Source organism: Aquarana catesbeiana, linkage group LG09 (assembly GCF_042186555.1).
Source record: "Aquarana catesbeiana isolate 2022-GZ linkage group LG09, ASM4218655v1, whole genome shotgun sequence".
In the NCBI taxonomy this organism is placed as follows: Eukaryota; Metazoa; Chordata; class Amphibia; order Anura; family Ranidae; genus Aquarana; species Aquarana catesbeiana.
This window is the reverse complement of record NC_133332.1, coordinates 118,485,926-118,503,705: the sequence shown is the minus strand read 5'-3', so window position 1 is coordinate 118,503,705 and position 17,780 is coordinate 118,485,926. Positions and strand designations below refer to the sequence as shown.

At 46.7% G+C, this 17,780-nt stretch overlaps 1 protein-coding gene across 1 annotated transcript in view; it reads right to left on the bottom strand.

Annotated features, from left to right (window-relative positions):
* The window catches only part of PHF6 (PHD finger protein 6), an 80,741-nt gene extending 69,748 nt beyond the window's left edge, over positions 1-10,993 (bottom strand). The window contains exon 1 of the mRNA XM_073599182.1: positions 10,841-10,993. The gene's annotated coding sequence lies outside the window, so the exon portion shown is untranslated. The remainder of the gene's footprint in view (positions 1-10,840) is intronic.
* Between the last annotated feature and the right edge of the window lie 6,787 nt (positions 10,994-17,780).

The window sequence follows — 17,780 nt, the reverse complement described above, 5'->3', positions numbered from 1 at the left end:
TTTTATTGGGACTGCGACATTATGGCTGACCTATCGGACACTTTTGACACATTTTTGGGAACACTGACAATTATACAGCGATCATTGCAATAAAAATGCACTGATTACTGTGTAAATGTCACTGGCAGGGAAGGGGTTAACTCTAGGGGGCGATCAAGGGGTTAACTGTGTTCCCTCGTAGGTGTTCTAACTGTAGGGGGATGGGACATACTAGATGAAATGACAGATCGCTCTTCCTAGCTAGTAGGAACACACAATCTGTCTCTACTCTCCTCACAGAACCGGGATTTGTGTGTACACACACACGTCCCTGTTTTGGCTCTCGTGGCTGGCCACGCACATCGGCACCCCCACAGTGTGGCGGCGTATGCATGCCTGCTATCCCCGCTTAAAGGGCCGACGCACAGCTACGTCAGTTCGCGGGAACGTGCCGACCGGCCGCTGTATGACGGCGGCTGGTCGGCAAGCAGTTAAAGTAGAACTATAGGCAAAACCTTTTCTCATTTTGGATAGAGCAAGTGAGGGTTATAACCCCTGTCAGATTTTTTTTTCGCCATCTGTGTCCCATCGCAGAGATTTCTTTTCACTTCCTGTCTGGTGGCCAAACAGGAAGGGAGATGAAATACCTGCAAATTCAGGGAAATCCTTGGGGACCCCCAGGTCACCAGAACTATTGCCCCCATTGCCCGCGCACTGCAGACACGGCCGACATCTTTCTCTGAGCTACTTCCGGGTTCGCGGGCTTCAGCGCCATGATTGGACAGAGCTGTCACGACTGTACGGGCTCTGAAAAAAACAACACGAGCAGGCTGTTCCTTAGATGCGCATGCATCAATGACATCGGCAGCAGCGTACATCAGAAATATCTGTGCAAGTTTAGGAGATATTTACAGTACCTGTAAATTAAAGAGGAAGACTTTACTTCCTCTTTAACCAATCTGTTCGACAGCTGTTAGCTCCCACAATTATGCTTCTCCTTGCCATAAAGAAAAGTGAATATTTCTTTTACTATGCATGCATGATCCTTAGCTAAACCAAAAAAGAAACGTCTGTCCACATCCAGTGCTCAAGCAATCACACAGCTAATTTATCTCAATGACTTAAAGTCTATAGCCTGGTACACACGATAAGATTGTCGGACGCATGACACTGACAATTCGGAAGTGATGTCATATGTTGTAATGCATTTTCAGACAGATGTACTGATTAAATGAAAATCGTGCGATCTGGCATTGTATGTAAAAAAAAAAAAAATTACGTTCATGTCCGATAGCATAATATCGGATGAACTGCCATGATCGGTTCCCGAAAGTTCTGCAACAACCCGATTATCATACGATCGCTTCGAAAGCGGTATTTTTCCTATGATTTTCTGATCGTGTCTATGGGGCTTAACTCCAGACAATTTTTTTTCCTAACCCCTTGAGTAGCAGCCTGTACATACCCCTTCATTAACAAGCCATTTTTTCAGTGTTGCGGTAGTTTGACTGGCAATTACTTGGTCGTGCAATACAGTAGCAACACAGTAAACAAATTCATTTGATATGTTTTGAGAGACAGAGCCTTCTTTTGGTATTTAACTACTTGCTGCCCAACCACAGCAGTTATATTGCGGGTGATCGCCACAGCCCTGCCAGATCACGTGCCTGCTAACTGCACTGTGGTTGGATACAGCAGGATTTTGTCAGCAGGTCAGGGCCAATAATTCATGGCTGAAACCTGCTGATTGGCTGTGTCCAATCACAGCACAGAGCCCTGTGTTTACAAACACACAGGACTCTGTACACTGATAAGCGATCTATATGTGTCTTTTGCCTGAAAAGCAGGGAGAAAAAAAAAAAAAAAAAATCGAAGTTACTTACCGGTAACGTTTTTTTCCAGAAGTCTTTCAGGACAGCACACTTGAGAGACCTCGGCTCCTCCCCTCTTAGGAAACACCGCCTCCACCACACTTTTAAGTCGCCCCTTCCCTCTAGCCCGTCAGTTTTTGCACGAGAACCTCCGGCCAGTCTAGGGAGACATAAGAACACATAACAACATTTATATTCCTGATGCTCTTGCGTCCTAGTGGCAAGACAATATCTGGGTGGGTACCGGTGCTGTCCTGAAAGACTCCTGACAAAAACGTTACCGGTAAGTAACTTTGATTTTCCCTTTCGTCTTTCAGGACAGCACACTTGAGGATAAGCGAGCACTTACCCTAGGGTGGGACTACTGCCTGCAGAACCTTTCGCCCAAAAGCCTGGTCCTGGGCAGACAATAAGTCCAGTCTGTAGTGCTTAACGAAAGTCTTAAAACTTGACCACGTTGCTGCTCTGCAGATCTGATCTGGTGTAGCACCAGCCCACTCTGCTTGTGACGTTGCCATAGCCCTAGTGGAATGAGCCCTAATACCTTCCGGAACTTCCACCCCCTTTGCTATATAGGCTTGACTGATAGCCAATCTTAGCCATCTGGCTATAGTGTGTCTAGAGGCTTTGGAACCCATCCTTGCCCCTGAAAAGGAAACAAAAAAAGAGTCGGATTTCTTAAAACTGCTCCGTACCTCCAGGTACCTTAATGCACATCTGACATCTAAGTTGTGGAAGACCTGTTCCTTCACAGGATTTGAGCAAAAAGTGGGTAAACAAATTTCCTGGCTTCTATGAAATTCCGAAACCACCTTTGGAAAAAAGGCTGGATCGGTTTTAAAAATAATCCTATCCGGAAAAACTTGAAAGAAAGGTGCCCTCCTAGAGAGGGCTTGTAGCTCACTGACCCTCCTTGCAGTAGTGATGGCTACTAAGAAAACCGTCTTGAGGGTTAAAAACTTCACCGTACAAGACTCAATAGGTTCAAAAGGACCCTCTGTAAGGGCTTGTAGTACTAAGGATAGATCCCATACCGGAAAGGGGCGAGAGCTGACTGGTCTCTGCCTACTTAAACCTCTGAAAAACCTGGATATCCAGGGATCCACTGCTAGCTGTTGTTCAAGGAATACACTTAAAGCCGACACCTGACTTTTAAGGGTACTAAGTGCCAACCCCTTATCTGCCCCACTCTGTAGGAACTCTAGCACTGCTACTGGACTGCGAACATTAAAGGAGCTCTTTGTGCACCAAGAACTGAATTTCTTCCAGACTTTCAAATAGATTCTGCGCGTCTCCTTTTTTTCTAGAATTCAGAAGAGTTGTTATCAGTCCTTCGGAAAACCCCTTACTTCTCAGCAAGTCCTCTTCAGTAGCCAGGCAGCCAGATTCCACCTCTCCACCTGAGGGCAGCAGACTGGGCCTTGATAGAGTAGATCCTCCCGAACCGGTAGAATCCGGGTGGTTCCACCGCCAGTTTCCCTAGGACCGAGAACCATGGCCTCCTGGTCCAGTGTGGAGCTATCAGGATTAGGGTCGTGTCTTCTAACTGGAATTTTCTCAAGACCGCAGGCAACAGAATTGGAGGGGGGGGGGGAGGCATAGCATTTGGCAAAATGCCAGCTCTGAGACAGAGCATCCGCCCCTATCGCCCCGTCCCAGCGGTTCAGGGAGAAAAAGAGGGGGGCCTTCGTGTTTTCCCCCTGAAGCGAAAAGGTCCACACATGGGATCCCCCATTTTTCGATAATCATCTTGTAGATGACTTGATTGAGGACCCAATCGCTTTCCTTCAACTTCCTCCGGCTGAGGAAGTCTGCTCTCTGGTTTAACTCCCCTTTCAGGTGAACCACCGATAGTGAGAGTACCGTGACCTCGGCCCAACTGAAAATTATCTCCGTCAGACCCCAAAGGGAACTGCTCCTGGTGCCCCCGTCGGTTTACATACTCAACCGCTGCGGAATTGTCTGAACGGATCTGTACATGCTGTCCCCGGAGATCCTGTTGGAAGGCTCTGAGAGCCAGAAAAATGGCCCTCTGCGTCCTCGGCCCCCCAGGAACCTTGTGCCAGACTCGTCCCCAGGTGCATGCCCCAACCGGTGCCACTTGCATCCGTTGTCACAATTTTGGACACAGGCACTCCAAACCCTGCAATAGGTTTGCTGCCTTTCTCCACCACAGGGATCTCTTCACTCGTACAGGAATGAAGACCGCCGAGTCCAAGGACTTCTGAGTGTGGTCCCAAACTTTCAGAATGAACCACTGTAAAGGGCGGAAGTGTACTCCTGCCCACCTTACTGCTGGGAGGGCAGCTGTCAGCAATCCCCAGGCTGACATGGCCCTTCTTATGGTGATTTGGTGATTGCCCTGCAGAACTGCCAAGGCTTTGTCTATTTTGGCAATTTTCTCTTCGGGAAGAAAGACTCTCCGTTGGACTGAGTCCAGGATGTAACCTAGGAATGTAATCCTCTGGGATGGAACCAGGCTGGACTTCTCCAAGTTTAGGAGCCATCCCAGATGTTCCAGTATACCTCTCGCTACTTGCAAATCCTGGACCAGCTGCTCTGGGGAGGGAGCAAAAAGGAGCAGGTCGTCCAGGTATGCGACTACCGAAATTCCCCGAAGGCGCATAAACGCCAGAACTTCTGCCAAAACTTTGGTGAATATCCGGGGTGAAGAGGAGAGCCCAAAGGGGAGGGCCTGGAACTGAAGACGCACTACTTCCTCCCCGGACCTTACCGCCAGCCTGAGGAACTTCTGACTGTCCTCTGCAATCGGAATGTGCAGATAGGCGTCCCTTAGATCTATGGATGCCATGTAGCAATTCGGAGGGAGTAGTGTTTTTACAGAAAAAATTGAATCCATCCGAAACTTCTTGTAGGAGATTGATAGGTTCAGGGGCTTTAAGTTCAGGATGAGCCTGAATTTCCCTGAAGGCTCCCGAACCCCAAAGATGTGGGAGTAGCAACCCCTGCCTATTTCTCCGGATGGGACACGTGATATCACATCCTGCTGCTCTAGATCCTCCAGTGAGGCTATTAATGCCGCTGCCTTCTCCGCACACTTTGGCAAGTCTGTAACCAGCAGCCTGTAACTTGTTCCATACAGCAGCTTCATCCTCTGAAAAAGGGAATCTGCGCTTTAATTCTCTGGAAAAGAAGTTTCCTTTCTGGGTCCCGCCATTCCTTTTTAATGGTATCTACTAGGACCTCGTGTACCGGAAAGACCCTTTTCTTCTGCTCTCCAAGACCCACGTACATTCGGTCATGTAGAGACAGATTTTTTTCTCCTCCTGGATACCTAGGGTGGTGTGGATTGCTCCCAAGAGCTCCTCCACCTCCTCCAAGGAGAGTTTATATCGGGAGGTTCTGGAGGACTCGCCATCCACCTTCTCTCCATCTGATTCGCCTGAGGAATGTGAGGATACACCATCCGATTCATCCTCTAAAGCCTCTCTGGAAACCCCCGGTAACTCCTCACTGACTGAGGGACCTGAAGGACCAGGTGCGACATCTTGCTGTGCTGGCAGAGGACCTGCTGGGGGCTGTATAGGCTGAAAATTTTCAAATAATGTTTTGAAAGATTGAAAAGTGCTGGAAAGCTCCTTAACAGAAGCTGCCAGGTCAGAGCTCTGTTCCATGGAGTGTTCCTTAACTAAGCCTTCAATGCATTTCTTGCACAAAACCTTCCCCCAGGACTCTCCTAAAGTACTTCTACATGATGGGCACTTTCTTTTGGACACATGTAAGGGCTTGGTCTTTTCCGCAGGTTTGTCCTGGAATGACAAAACAAGCGCCGGCATCAGCAACAGTCTTTAAAAATAAAAAACCAAGTGACCAACACCAGGAGTGCACCTCCCCAGGACCAACCACCACCAGGGTCCCAGACGTGCCTCTCCTCCCCTCTGACCACTAATAGGGGGGTTTATCCCGTGGAGCTAAGTGGGAATAAGGTAAGGGAACACCACCCCAGGGTTCCACTTACCTTAGTGTGGCTGGTGCTGGCGTCACCCGGCACAGAACGGGAACCATCTGTCTCTGACATCCCTCTGGCCAGGGGAGTGGTCTGCCTCAGAATGCTCCTGTCTGACGCTTCAGTTTTAATGGAGCCCGCACCAGCCCTTGCGCCGTTCGTTTATCCGTCCCGCGGCCGGAACCGGAAGACGCGGTCCGAACGGAAGTGCCCTTCCCGTCGGAAATGAAGTCGCCCGTCATCCGACTCAGCGTTGCTCCATGCTGACTCTCAGAGTGAGGGGAATCTGGACACCTTCGTATCGCCTTCCCCAGGCAGCTGAACAAACGAACTCCCAGGCCTTCGCATTCCCCAATGGAGGACAGGGAGCGCAGTGCCACAGCAGGTAACCGGACTCCCCATCCGAACTGTTGTGAATGAGAGACCTCTGTCTCTCCTTTCCAACGATCGTACCGGCCTCAGCCTCAACAGCTGATATGGCCCAGGTTCCTAGCGATGTCTCCCTTCTGGAGGAAACACCAAAACTGACGGGCTAGAGGGAAGGGGCGACTTCCAAGTCTGGTGGAGGCAGTGTTTCCTAAGAGGGGAGGAGCCGAGGTCTCTCAAGTGTGCTGTCCTGAAAGAGGGAAAACAGTCAGATAGAAAAGCAGCACACATTACACATTGTTGGGCACATTTTTAACCCCTTGATTGCCCCTTCCAAGCCAATGTCATTAGTACAGTGTTTTAACTGATCACTATATTAGTGTCACTAGTGCCAGATTGTTGGCCATCTTAAGACCCCTTTCACACTGAGGCAATTTTCAGGCATTTTAGCGCTAGAAATAGCGCCTGAAAACCGCCCCCCATTCATTTGCACAAGTGCTTTCACACTCAGGCGGTGCTCTTGCAGGAGGTTAAAAAAAAAAGAAAAAAAGTCCTGCAAGTAGCATCTTTGCGGCGGGTTTGGAGCGCTGTAAAAAGTGCTCCAAAAACACCCCTGCCCATTGAAATGAATGGGTAGCACTTCCAAATCGCCTTAAAAGTGCCACTAAACAGGCGTTTTTGGATTTTTTTTAAGGTCACATGACCTTAACCCCCAAAACAACTGGTGCTTTAGCGTGAAAGGGGTCTTACACAGTCACACTAAGTCACTGATCACCGCCATTAGAGTATAGCGTCTATAGTAGAGCTCAACGATTCTGGAAAAAATGAGAATCACAATTTTTTTGCTTAGAATAAAGACCACGATTCTCGCGGCGCAACATCATCTTTCACATTATACAAAAAAATTGGGCTAACTTTAATTTTTTAGCAAGAAAATACAGATTTTACCTTGTGAGCAACAAGTGTCAGAAAAAGGCTTAGTCTGTCTCTAAGTGGTTAAACTGAACTCATTTACAGACCAAAGTTCATCCCTTTTTAAAACAGCCATCATAAAATGGCAACCTGCGGTCCAAGTATGGACCGAGCGGTGCTCCTGCCTGGACCGCTAGTGTAGTGTTAAGTGTCAGCAATCACTGGTTTGCTGGGATCGTGGGTTTCCCAGCAATGTCGCATGTGTGCGCCTCGCCCCCTGATCCTGACCTCGGCTCTCTCTCTCAATCCCCACCAGGCCACAAGTTAGGAGCGTGGCGTCGCGTGCGCACCCTGCCCCCCTGCTGCTCGCAGCTCCAGGTTCCTGGTTCTCACTCCCAGCAGGGCTGCGAGTTGGGGGCGTGACATAATGTGCTCGCCCCGCCCCCTGCTGCTTGCGGCTTAAAAAGAAAAAAAAACAAAGTTAGAAACAGTTAACAGGCAGGCTTTTCATTGCAGAAGAGACATGCAAGGTTTCTTCTGCAATAAAGTAAACCTTAGTTTACATTCCAGCACACTGCCAGTGTGCCATAACTACTGCACTCCAGTGCATGGGAGGGAGTAACGTTTTCCCGCACCAGTCTATCAAAACGGCCAAAGACCGGCACCTGGAAGAAGCCAGGCAGAAGATACTGATGACAGGGAGAAACTTTGCGGGCTTTAGACTGTTTGAACTAAAAATATGCCTTACCTACCTCCCATCCGCACTATAGCCGAAAGACAGCTACAGCGCAGACCTAATTGCCGGGAGGGCGTCCTCCTGTGCTCAAGCAGCCTGCGCACTCTGATCAGCGAGTCTGAGACCCCGACCCTTATCACGTGATCAACTGTTAGCCAATGACAGCTGATCATGTGATGTAAACAGAGTCGGCAATCGGCTAGTTTTTCCTCCTCACGCTTCTAGCGTGAGGAGCAAAAAAAAAAAAAACAGCCGATCATCGGCGGCTGTGAGAGGGACATCAGTCCCGATAGTGGAGAGCCTCTGCAGAGGTTCCTATGCCACCTACCAGTGCCCAAAGTGCCACCTATAAATGTCACCAATCAGTGCCTCATCACCAGTGCTGCCTATCAATACCACCTATCAGTGCCTATCAGTGTCACCTCATCAGCGAATATCAATGAAGGAGAAAAATTACCCGTTTGTAAAATTTTATAACAAACTATGAAATATGCTTTTATTTTTCTCCAAAAAAATTCTGTCTTTTTTTTTTTATTTGTTTAGCAACAAATAAAAACCCAAGTGGTGATTAAATACCACCAAAAGAAAGCTCCATTTGTGTGGAAAAAAAAAATGATAAAAATTTCATTTGAGTACAGTGTAGCATGACCGCGCAATTGTCATTAAAAGTGCAACGGTGCTGAAAGCTAAAAATTGGTCTGGGCAGGAGGGGGGTTTAAGTGCCCAGTAAGTGTTCCATTTTAGATTGACCATACAGTGAGCAACTTTTGGCTGGATCCCAATGAACCAGACAAAATTCACTCAGTGGCTGGACCTGTCAGCCACCACTCATCTGACATCCCTTACTGGAAAAAAAAAAAAAAAAAAAGGAAAGAAAGATGCCAGGCAGGAAATTTGCAGCTAAACAGCGGCTGCATCTAATCAAATAGAAGAACTGTTTGGGAATTTTGACAGTTGGCACTGTCACCAAATAGCCCAGCAGAAGATTCCTCCATCCATGCTATGTAGCCTCCATGGGGGAATCCGTTTGTGTTTCTCCACTGGAATTTATGGGCATCTTCAGCCCAGACATCAGGAAGAGAAGCAAAAGCACCTGCTTCACAAATTATAACCCATGTCGCTTTCTTGGTGCTTCAAAATCTTCAAACCCTTTGTTGAATTCTATGACAACACCTGCAGCTTTTGAGAGGCTTTTAGTCCGAATTAGCTTCGCTTTGTTTTTTGCAGCAATGAGATATCCCAGCATGCACTGGGAAACCAACAAACCGGAAAAACAATCAGCAGCCACTTGTTTCATGTGTATATATTCTGGGAGTGTCTGGTGCAGACGTCACATCTGGTGTGCAGCAGGAAGGTGAGCGGGGTCCAGACTGGAGCAACAAGCTGACCGAACACACTGTGTGCAACTTGGGAATGCTATAGCAGAAGGTGAGTGGGGACCAGAGAGCGAGGACTGAGCGGCAGATCATCAACAGAGCTGATGTCACATGTGGTACACAGAGTGGGAGCAATACAGCGGTAGGAAGCAGGGACCAGAGAGAGAAGAGGATCAGCATTGTTGGGGGTTACTACTGAGCTGGGGATCCGCTGAACAGGGGAGTTAATGAGCTGGGGATCTGCTGCAAAGGGGTATTAACAAAGAAATACAGCCAGAGCTCGTTTGGCTGTACTTCTCCTGTGGATCATAGGGGTGCAGTCTGTTCTGTACTCCTGTGACCCTTTTTCAGCACTGCCGGCTGATGTCACAGAGCTGGTCCAGGCTGTGGAAAGATCAATATGGTTAGGATCTGCCAACAGGCTCAGTTTCTCAGCGAGCTGCCTAGAGAGCCTGAGCCAGCCACTTTCACCCCCTTTACAGCTCAGTGCTTCAGTGAGCAAGGGGGTGGGAGCGTACCAATGCTGCATTCACCTAGGCAAGTATGAGCCTAGAAAAATGCACTTCTCTTTTAATGAGCTGGGGGAATCTGCTGAGCGAGGGCACCACTGAGCTGGGGGAAATCTGCTGAGCGAGGGCACCACTGAGCTGGGGGAAATCTGCTGAGCGAGGGCACCACTGAGCTGGGGGAAATCTGCTGAGCGAGGGCACCACTGAGCTGGGGGAAATCTGCTGAGCGAGGGCACCACTGAGCTGAGGGAAATCTGCTGAGCGAGGGCACCACTGAGCTGAGGGAAATCTGCTGAGTGGGGGGTAGTACTGAGCTGGAGGAATCTGCTGAGTGGGGGTAGTACTGAGCTGGAGGAATCTGCTGAGTGGGGGTAGTACTGAGCCTGGAGGAATCTGCTGAGTGGGGGTAGTACTGAGCCTGGACTCTACTGGATCACAGACACATCCATTGGACCTGCTGCATCCAAACGAATACACAGCAAAGGGCCCCAGACTGGTCAGCTGTTCCAGGAATCTAATGCTGTGATGGACGGGTGCATGGCAAACACGAGACGCCAAGCTGATCTACATAACAGGCTCCAAGTGGGTGGTTCTCTAACAAGAGGTAACAGCAGACACACCTGGCTGTGTCCCCCAGTGCCTGAAAAACATCAGGCTGCCTGCACGCCGCCCAAATAGAGCTCTGAGGACAATTTGCAGTGGAGTATTGAAGACTTAAAGTGGTCAGGATCAACCAGGTACTTTGCAGTGTAGAGAGGGACAAATGACATCACACAACCACTGTATCCTGCCTTAAAGGAACAGGATTTTTTTTTTTTTTTTAGGGTTACAATCACTTTAATAGAGATCTCCCTAGAAGTGTTCTGGAATATTTCCCATAAAAACATGTCTGGCGCCGAGCAGAGGTCTGTCCTGTCACAGCCTGAACTCCCCCTACACTGTACTCCTAGTGTCCCCGGCCCCCTCATTCATCATCCCCCCTCTGCTCCATTCACTACAATAGGCTCCGGCGGGAGGTTCAGGCTGCTCGGCCTCCCGCGCCTTAACAGGAGGTGGAGCCAGGGACTCCTCACACTGCGCCCCGCGGAACTTGCGCTGGGTTCCCTGTCCCTGGCAGCACTCACCCGCAGCCCCCGCTCTTCCCTCCCGGCGCCGCCGCAGCCGCTGTCACTCTTCTTCCACAAACAGCCGTAATCTCTAATGTTTGTTTCCTTTCATTCCACCACGTACGGCGTCTTGACGTCACGTCAGCGGCGGGAAGCGCCGTCACCCGCCCCCTGAACGACGCCTCGTGTTAACCCCTGGAGGCCCGCGGGTGGCCTAGAGAACGTGACAGCAATGGCTGCTGAGTGAATGTAGAGAGCGCGGGGAGAACAGAGAGATCTGCATCTTCTGGGATAGAGAGCCAGTGCTGCCAATAGGAAATAAAACGTCTTGGGAAGATGTGTGATGCTGAGTGCATTCACAGCACAGGATGTGTGTTATACATCAATTAACCACTTCAGCCCCAGCAGGTTTTACCCCCTTAATGACCACGCATTGCTCCCAACTGTCCCTGATTTGGAGAAATGTCCCTCTTTCCCCCTCATTTGTCACTCATTGTGGTCTGATCTATATAGTTGTATATATTTCTTTATTGTAAAAAAAAAAAAAGGAAATACATTTCATGGTAAACAGACACATCATTAGAACAAAATCGAATTCTTAGATGGTCAATTTAACAATACAGATGTGCAAAAAATACAGTCAACATAGATATCTGTCCTCTGCCATTATCTTTGAATGCAAAATATACGATATGTATCTAAATACTGGTGGAATTGAAAAACATTCCCCCCCCCCCCACTGTGAGTGGCAGAGACCCGGAACCACAGGGAGTTCTGGTTGTGAACCCCGGGCCCTTTATTAAGTAAGGTCCCATGATCGATCATCTGTATTGTGTGTATATATAAGAGCCAGAAGTAGGAGGTGAAAAAGAGAAGAAGGAGAGAGAGAGAAAAGAAAGAGACAAAAAAAAAAAAGGGGGGGGGAAAGAGAAGGAGAGGAGGAAGGAGAGGGTCAACCTGGAGTTCCCTATGGAATTGAGATATAATTGATCCACGGATCCCACACCGTATTACATTTTTTAGTGTTATGACTGAGTATATAGGTGAGTTTATAATTCATCATGATCCAGTTAAGTTTACATTTAACCTGGTCAAGAGGGATTGCTGACTGTCTCCAATGCCTAGCAATCGTAATTCTCGCTGCCAACAATATATAAGTGATTAATTTTACTGATTTTTTGGGAGTTTCATCAGGTAGTTTGTGGAAAATATATAGTTGTATATAAAATGCACTTTTTATCTTTCAAAAAGTGTTTCCCAGTGCTAAACCTTTCATCCAATAAATTGCTGCATTTGTACATTTTAAAAGCCAATATAAAGGAATGGTAGTGGGGGGGAAAAAGCCCTTCTGGATTTAATTAACCTTATTTTTGGTTAATTCTGCTTTAAGGGGGTGTGGCAGGGGGCGTGTCCTATGCCTACATACATTTGTTAGCAGGTATCCCTCATTCCCATCTCAAAATGTTGGGAGGTATGTGACCAGGCCATTTTTTTTCCGACACGGCACTGCGTCGCTTTAACTGACAATTGTGCGGTCGTGCGACTCTGTATCCAAACAAAAAATCAATATCCTTTTTTTCCCACAAATAGAGCTATCTTTTGGTGGTATTTGATCACTTCTGCGATTTTTATTTTTTGAACTAAAAACAAAAAAAAGACCAACAATTTTAAAAATAAAACAATATTTTTTCCTTTTTGCTATAATCCATATACAAAAAAAAATATATAAAAAAAACATTTATTCATCAGTTTAGGCCAATATGTATTCTACATATTTTTTGGGGAAAAAATCCCAATAAGCGTATATTGATTGGTTTGCGCAAAAGTTATTGCGTCTACAAACTATGGGATACATTTATGGACTTTTATTTGTGATGACAAATCTGACCCCGGGTTTCCACTTTTTGGGGACCAGTGACATTATTACAGTGATCAGTGCTAAAAAATGCACTGATCAATGTATAAATGACACTGGCAGGGAAGGGGTTAACACTAGAGGGCGATCAAGGGGTTCCCTGGGTGTGTTCTAACTGTGGGGGATGGGCTCACTGGGACAACACAGAGATCGCTGTTCCTGATCACTAGGAACAGGAGATTTCAGTGCTGTCCTCTGTCAGAATGGTGATCTGCCTTGTTTACATAGGCAGATCCCCAATCTTCCTCTCTGTGGAGCGATCGCGGGTGGCCGGCAGACATCACTGTATTTCATGCACAGAGATGTCTTGCCGCAGTATATATGCGGAAGGCGGTCAGCAAGTGGTTAAAGAGGAGCTCAAGTCTGGGGAAAAAAAAAAATAGTCAGTAGCTACAAATACTGTAACTGCTGACTTTTAATATAAAGGACACTTACCGGTGCAGGGATCTCGCGATGTCAGCACCCCGAACCGATTAGTCAATTAGCTTCAGGTGCAGACGCCGGCATTGCTAGTAAGGGAAACCGGCAATAAAGCCTTCCAGCTACACAGCCGATTTCCTGCTGCGCATGCGCGAGTCACGCTGCACTTTTTGAATGGTCCCACCGTCCTCTGGAACATGTGTGTGTCCCAGAAGGCAGCGGGGTGAGAAGGGGCAGGAAATGCCGATCAGCGATCTTACCCAGAAATGGCAGCAGGTACCTGTCAAAACCAGGTACCTGCCCCCCCCCCCCCCCCCCAAAAAAAAAGTGCCAAATAGGGTAGGGTGTGAATATATATAATGTTTGAGGGGGCTACAAGTAATTTTCTAGCAAAAAATACAGATTTTAACAAGTGTCAGAAAAAGGCTTAGTCTTTAACTGCTTCCCGACCAGCCGCCATCATTATACTGCGGCAAGGTGGTTCGTTCCCGCAAATCGCCGTAGCCGTACGTCGGTGCAGGAACTCACTTTTGTGGGTGCACGTGCTCTCCCATTGGCCAGCGGGGGTGTCAATCAGCAGGTCCAGCAGACTTGATGCAGTGACAGAACGGGGAACTGCCTGTGTAAACAAGGCAGATCTCCATTCTGACAGGGGAGATCACACAGATCCTGTCTTTCAGCTATGCAGGAAAACGGATCTGTGTGTTTCCCTAGTGACACAGTCCCCCCATACAGTTAGAACACACAGTGAGGGAACACATACAAGATCTCACAAAAGTGAGTACACCCCTCACTTTTTTGTAAATATTTTATTATATCTTTGTAGCAAAGTGTAATTTCTTTAGTGTTGTCACATTAAAGTAGTGAGTGTACAGCTTGTATAACAGTGTAAATTTTCTGTGCCCTCAAAATAACTCAGCACACAGCCATTATTGTCTAAACCGCTGGCAACAAAAGTGAGTACACCCCTAAGTGAAAATGTCCAAATTGGGCCATTTTCCCTCCCCGGTGTCATGTGACTCGTTAGTATTACAAGGTCTCAGGTGTGAATGAGGAGCAGGTGTTTTAAGTTTGGTGTCATCACTCTCACTCTCACATACTGGTCACTGGAAGTTCAACATGGCACCTTTTGGCAAAGAACTCTCTGATGATCTGAAAAAAAAGAATTGTTGTTATACATAAAGATGACCTGTGGTCTGATGAGACCAAGATAAACTGAACTTTGGTTCAGATGGGGTCAAGTGTGTGTGGCAGCAACCAGGTGGGGAGTATAAAGACAAGTGCGTCCTGCCTACAGTCAAGCATAATAGAGGGAGTGTTATGGTCTGGGGCTGCATGAGTGCTATTGGCACTAGGGAGCTACAGTTCATGAATGCCAATATGTACTGTGACATACTGATGCAGAGCATGATCCCCTCCCTTCGGAGATTGGGCCGCAGGGCAGTAACCAACATAATGACCCCAAACACACCTACAAGGCGACCACTGCCTTGCTAAAGAAGCTGACGGTAAAGGTGATAGACTGGCGGACCATGTCTCCAGACCTAAACCCTATTGAGCATCTGTGGGGCATCCTCAAACGGAAAGTGGCAGAGCGCAAGGTCTCTAAAGGCCCATACACACGATCTGACTTTTCGACAACAACTGTCCGGTGGACCTGTTTTATCGGACAATCCGACCGTCTGTATGCTCCATCGGACAATTGTTGCTTTTTCAACGGACAAATGTTCGCTGTCCATGCTGTCAAACTTTTCGACAACAAGTGTCCGATGGAGGATAATCCGATTGTGTGTGTACACAAGTCCATCGGACTAAAGTCCAAAGTACAAACACTCATGTTCAGAACCAATGCTAAACATCAGCCAACAATAGCAGAAGTTGCCCAAAGGTTGGCGGTAAAGAGCTGAAAAACCACGTGATTTGGTAAAAGTTGGCTGAAAATATTCTGCCGTGTGTACGCAGAACAAGTTCACGGCCAACACCCATTCATACAAAAATCCACAGAAAAGTCCAATCGTGTGTATGAGGCTTTACATCCACCAGCTCCGTGATTTTATCATGGAGGAGTGGAGGAGGACTCCTGTGGCAACCAGTGAAGCTCTGGTGAACTCCATGCCCAAGAGGGTTAAGGAAAATAGTGGCCACACAAAATATTGACACTTTGGGCACAATTTGGACATTTTCACTTCGGAGTGTACTCACTTTTGTTGCCAGTGGTTTAGACATTAATGGCTGTGTGAGTTATTTTGAGAGGACAGCAAATTTACACTGTTATACAAGCTGTACACTCACTACTTTACATTGTAGCAACGTGTCATTTCTTCAGTGTTGTCAGATGAAAAGATATAATAAAATAAATATTTACAAAAGGTCAGGGGTGTACTCACTTTTGTGAGATACTGTATAACCCCTTGATCGCCCCTGATGTTAACCCCTTCCCTGAAAGTGTCATTAGTACAATAACAGTGCATATTTTTAGCACTGATTACTGTAATATTGTCACTGGTTCCCAAAAAAAAGTGTCAAAAATGTCAGTTAGGTGTCCAATCTGTCCGCCGCAATGTCGCAGTCCTGCTAAAAATCACTAATCGCCGCCATTACTAGTAAAAAAAAAAAAATAATAAAAAAAAAAAAGCAATTAATCTATCTCCTATTTTGTAGACGTGATAACTTTTGCGCAAACCAATCAATATACGCTTATTACGCATAAAAATATGTAGCAGAATACATATTGGCCTAAACTGATGAATAAATTTGTTGTTTTACATTTTTTTGGAAATCTTTTATAGCAGAAAGTAAAAAATGTTTTTCTTTTTTCAAAATTGTCGCTAATTTTTTTGTTTATAGCGCAAAAAATAAAAAACACAGAGGTCTTCAAATACCACCAAAAGAAAGCTCTATTTATGAGAAAAAAAGGACATCAATTTTGTTTGGGCACAGCATTGCACGACCGTGCAATTGTCAGTTAAAGCAACGCAGTGCCGTATCGCAAAAAATGGCCTGGTCAGGAAGTGGGTAAATCCTACCGGGGCTGAAGTGGTTAAGTGGTTGTTAACCCACTATAATATAATCATGCCATCCTCTCTGTTATATAACGCTATGTGCCCCTGTACCTGTGCTGTGTAAAGAAAGCTCCCATTATATATCAGAGTGGCTCCCGGCACTCGCGTGACTCCTCAGCTCTCTCCGGCCGAGCACTGCCGCTCATGTCAGCCGGGGTGGAGAGAGATCCAAGGAGTCATGTAAGTGCTGCGAGCCGCTCTGATATGTGGTACAATCTGCATCTTTTTTATACAGCACAGGGACACATAGCGTTATATAACAGAGGGGATGGCACAAACAGAGTATAGATTTGATTGCAGCAGGAGGGAAGGATTGTGGAGTCGACAGAGCTGACAGGCAGGGAGGGGGGGGGGGGGGGGGGGGAGGACACAGACACAGGAGAGCCGGGCTGCGGATGACGTAGGCACGTGAACTGACCACGTCAGGGCTCAGCAGCCATCATATACTGTGGTCAGTTTACAGAGGGGAGAACATAGCCAGGCAGGATTAGCCAGGTTCTTTTTTAGGTGATACAGGGGGCCAAATTACATAGCACAAGCACTGTGCTGTATAACATGCTTAAAGGAAACAGGATCTATTTTTTTTAAAGTTAACAAACACTTTAAGTGGTTAAACTGACCTCATTTACAGACAGAAGTTCATCCCTTCGATCTAAAAGAACCAAATGTTACATGCTTTATAGTTATTTCTCAGCGCTGAGAAATGTTAATAAACATTTGCCAGAGGCTTGTTTTCTTTTTTGTTTTTGTTTTTTCACAGCTGTGAGTGAGCAGAGAACTGCTCTGCAATTGTGGAAATGGCAGATTAAGATTGTGAGGGGGGTTGAATCAGGATTGCAATTTTCTAACAATTAATCGTGCAGCTCTATGTAGGGGTGATGTGATACTTTGTTATACATGCATTTCACAAAATTACATTTTATTCAACTCTGTACCGTGGTGCATTACAGTGCATTTTAGTACAATGTAACATGTTGCATAAAGATGCAACTTGTCTTTTTTTTGTGCACACCAAGGCAGCCGTTTGGTGTGAATGGAATCTATAGGACATGAGGTAGATTGCCTGGTCCATATATCGGGAGCCTCCGTAAAGAAGTCACTGTGATCATACATCAGGCATACCTCTAAAGTTTGTGACATGGGAAGCAGAGACACATTATAGCACAGAATGTATAGGCACAGGGCACACTCTTGCTACACCTTTAATAACATAACTTACAAGGATTAAAGTAGAACTATAGGCAAAACTTTTCATTTCAGATAGAGTAAGGGAGCGTTATAACACGTGTCAGATTTTCTTTTCGTCATCTGTGTCCCTTTGGGGAGATTTACCTTCACTTCCTGTCCCATAGCCAAACAGAATATGAGAGGAAATCTCTGCATATTAACGGAAACCATTGGGAACCCCCAGATTTGCAGAACTGTCCCCATTGGAAGATTTCCCCTCTTACTTTTCTGGAGACAACCGAAAATTTGGGATTTTCTTTTACTTTCACTTTCAATGATATTGGTAAACAGGAGAAATAAAGAGGAAGAATCTCCCCAACAGGGGCAAAAACAG